This window comes from Macaca mulatta, chromosome 4 (assembly GCF_049350105.2).
Source record: "Macaca mulatta isolate MMU2019108-1 chromosome 4, T2T-MMU8v2.0, whole genome shotgun sequence".
Taxonomy (NCBI): Eukaryota; Metazoa; Chordata; class Mammalia; order Primates; family Cercopithecidae; genus Macaca; species Macaca mulatta.
The window spans coordinates 119,659,220-119,663,213 of NC_133409.1; the positions used below are offsets into that span (position 1 = coordinate 119,659,220).

General features: G+C 42.0%; 1 pseudogene; it reads right to left on the minus strand.

Moving 5' to 3' along the window:
• Positions 1-806: 806 nt before the first annotated feature.
• Positions 807-1,758, minus strand: LOC714343 (mitochondrial nicotinamide adenine dinucleotide transporter SLC25A51-like; annotated as a pseudogene).
• Positions 1,759-3,994: the final 2,236 nt, after the last annotated feature.

The window sequence follows — 3,994 nt, forward strand, 5'->3', positions numbered from 1 at the left end:
AATAATTCAAAGAAACCACGCTAACCAGAGTTTGATCTATTCAAAATTAATATGAAAATTTTTTAACAGGATGGAACACCTATAACAAAATTTAAGTCCCTTCATCTTTTGGCAATGAAATAAGTGAAATTTACATAAGGATATTTTGGAAGGGTTGAAAGTTACAGTCAGAATCAAATAGAAAACTTCAAACCTAGAAAGCAAAATGGGAACTTTCATAGCTCCTTAATCTACCATATCTTAATACAAATAGTATAATGACTATCCCATAGGTACTTAGTTCCAAAACTAATACAAGCAATTTATCATGAAAAGCCTATACCTAATAAGCTGTTTTTCTTCTCTGTTCTGCCCCATTGTCATATGCTTGAGCTTAATGAGGACTATCCTCTGCAGCTGCTCCTGAGGGCAGAGAAGCAAGTAAGGGAGTAACAAAGGAAGCCTGAGGAGCCCCTGGCCCCTGAGGACCTTCTCTCTGGCTGGTCACAGCCACTTAGGTTTCAATGCAGAAGACTTCAAGACTGGTTTGAGAAAATCTTATATTGGGGATTAAGTTCCCTGTCAAAGGCCATCAGATGGACAGCTACTTACCAGGCAATTAGTCTAAAGCTCTTAGGTAATGATACAAAAACAAAACAAAACAAAACAAATTCCTTATATTTTCCTGTTGAAACCTTTTATTCTGTTTTATTGAGGCATAAGCAAAATAGCTTTGCCCATAACTCACTGTGGCCTGGAGTTATGACACCAGCTTGTATTTGGCCAATTAACAAAGAGGTCAAACTGCATTCTTCTTAGAAGGTCTATTTAGTTGATAAATGACACTTAACTGTTGTTTTTTTCATATAATCTTTACTTATAAGTTGCACTGATGATGCTCCAAGACATAAGGGACCAATGGTAATTCAAATGGGCACCTCTGAAAAGATTTATCAGTTTTCTGTCCCGTTCCAGCCAGATTTTTTGGAAAACCTTGGGAAAGACTGAAATTCCCCACGAATCTGAGACTGTATGCGAGTTTTTGCAACATTAATTGGAAAAAAATAAGAATCCCAACATGGCACCCAATAGACCTTCACAGATAAAATCATTGACCAAATGAGCACTGTGAGTCATTTCGGTAGGCAGATGCTCCTTAATGGGACCTCAAAGGCCTCAAACAAGACATTACTGAGTTCATTCAGGAAAAGAATGGGCACCAGGCCTGGATAATACTTTCCAATTCCATTATATTTCAGTGCCTTGAAGGTCTGATAAGTGTTGGTGAATTTGTCATGATGCTTGTGGTCTCGAAGCAATGTCTGAACTATTTCCAGGGGAGTGAAAATTGCTTCTGCTGTTCCTGCAAGCACTGCCGCCACGCAATAGGTTGCAAACTCTGGAGTACTGACATGCTTGTGGAGAAGGCAGGATAAATCCTCATAGAGACCAAACATAAGTGCAAGTGTAGTCGTCGTCTGCATTAATAGGGGAAGGATTCCAGGATACAAGTTTCGAAATCCATCCCTTCTCAACTGAAGTATTGCATCCCGTGTTTTGATGCCATACAGCTGTTGTCGAAAGAAGACCTTCTGAATGGGAAATGTGATTGCGACGTTGTTGAAGGCTGCGCAGCCGCCACACAAGTAATGCTTCATTTCATCAACATTTGCAATATGAGGTGATATATCTTGTTCTGAAGACGTTCGTACTGGTGGCCTCTTTTCATAGGCTTCTGAATCCATCGTGTTGCTTAAGATCTTTCGTTTTCATGAAGGACTGACTTTTTTTTAACCTGTAACACAATCTGAGCCTGGAGTTTGGCATGATGATGCTTTCTGACAATGTTCTCAATTTCTTCCATTGTTATTGTTCTGTTAGTTTCTCTCTTCTGGAGTCAATCTTGATAACTGAATTTCCGTTCTCCAGGCGCCCATTTCCCCAACCCGTGAAAAGCGGGGAGGGGCTTGGACAAGAACACTAAGTCCTCCTCCGTCTCTGACACTCCACAGTCAGGGGTCCCGAGCTCAGGAGGCCGAAATCAGTCTCCCGTGGGAGGTGGGGTGCGCTTTGCGCGGTGCCAGCCCTGCTCACCCCGGGCGCAGGCGGAGCTCTGCTCCTCCCCGCCCCTGCGGTTTCTGCGAACCAGGGAGGAGCCTCCCCAGCCCGGGGCGCTCCGGAATGAAGTCACACCCTCTTTCGCGGGAAAGGTCGCCCAGCAGCTGTATAAACACGAGCCTTAGGCAGGAAAGCCGGGAGCCCAGGAGGCTCAGAACTCATTCGGCGCGCGCCGCCTGGGTGGGGCCAGCAGCGACTGGGCCAGGGCAGCCAGAGCGCGCAGAGGACTGGGATGGGACCCGAGAGCGGCCGGCTGCCCCGACGGGCCCTGTTGTGTTTTTTCTAATGCTCTTATTATGAACAAACCAGTTCGTTGTAGGGTGAGGTAAGGTAAATTGCTTTTACCTTTCTCTCGTTGTGCATTGGATCACAAAATATTGGTGTTTGGTTTTTACTTTGTGTCAAATGCTAGGATAAACTTTCAACTTTGTTGGCTCAATGCTTCATTTGCTGCCTAAATTAGACAAGATCTCATTAAGATGGAAAATGTGTGCCCCTCTCCTCAAAAAAAAAAAAAAAAAAAAAAAAAAAAAAAAAAAGGTTATGAAGCTCTAACTCCCAGCATAAATATATTTGAAGATGGAGCCTCTAATTAAGTAATTATGGTTAAATCCTGTCATAATGGTAGGACTGTTTCGACAAGATTAGTGGCTTTATAAGAAAAGACACCAGAGAGGTTGCTCACTCTTTTAGTGCACTGAGGAAAGGCCATGTGAGGTTACATAAAATGGAAGCCATGTACAACTGAGGAAGAGAGGCCTCGTCAGAAATGGAATAAATAAGCATCTTGATCGTGGACTTCTAGCCTCTACAATTGCGAGAAAATTGATTTCTTGTTGTTTAGGCCATCCAATCTGTGGTATTTTATTATGACTGCCCAAGAAGACTAATAGGATCAGATGGGCTTAAAATACTATCACAGGATCCTTGGGGTGTCACTGCGCCAGCCAGAAACCTGTGTGGGCTGCAGCACCTCTGTGTGAGAATTGCTTTCGTCCTCTGGGCTCCTTCTGCCCAGCCCACTAGGCCTAGCAGGCTGCGATCCACTTTTTCTACCCGCCGGGATCCCACGCCTGCTGTGGGAGAGCCAGGCACAGAGCGACAGGCGAGGGGTGAGTGGGTGAACAAGCACGAGGTCTGGTCACTGCGCACAGCCAGGCATATTTTAGGAAAATCATAAGTTAATTTTAGTCAAATATTATGCTCTTACCATGGAGTGACCATGGAAGCCAAAAATAATATTATTGATAAAAGCCTTGTGGATATCACAGTTAATTGGTATCAGTACACATTATAAAAAGTTAATTTATCAAAGAGGAAATAATGACATATATAAGAAAATAACAAAAATAATAAAGTGTAACAGATTTTTAATCTCTGAAATATGGAGACAAAGAAAAAGGTTTTCTATGTTACTCCTATAGACAGATAATAAAAAGGATTTCCTCATGGGAGTTTTCTCTTTTGTGTTCTAAATTGAAAAATCATCTTCAGATCAAAATATTCCTGAACTTGGCAGTGTATTTCCAAATTGTTCTTGGTGAAGTTATGTCAGTTAGAGAGATGTGTACATGAATTAAAACAGGAAGAACACTCTGTTTGGCTGAGAGACTAATAAGACTTTAAGAGAACTGCAGCAGGTAAAAATGGTGTTTGTAAAATCAAATGTCTCCAGAATCTGGCCAAAGACCAACCATCACCAACTGTAGTGCAATGAAACCTCCAGCACTGAACAGAGGCAACCAAGTAAATTCACAGCCATACACATAAAAGAAAGGTGTGACCCACAGGCTATAATGTGGCAATTCCTGATCTAGACAAAGAGAAAACAAATAAACAAATACTAAACATAGGAAACTCTTCATTGAGTTTGAAATATTAAGGAAGACAAAATTTA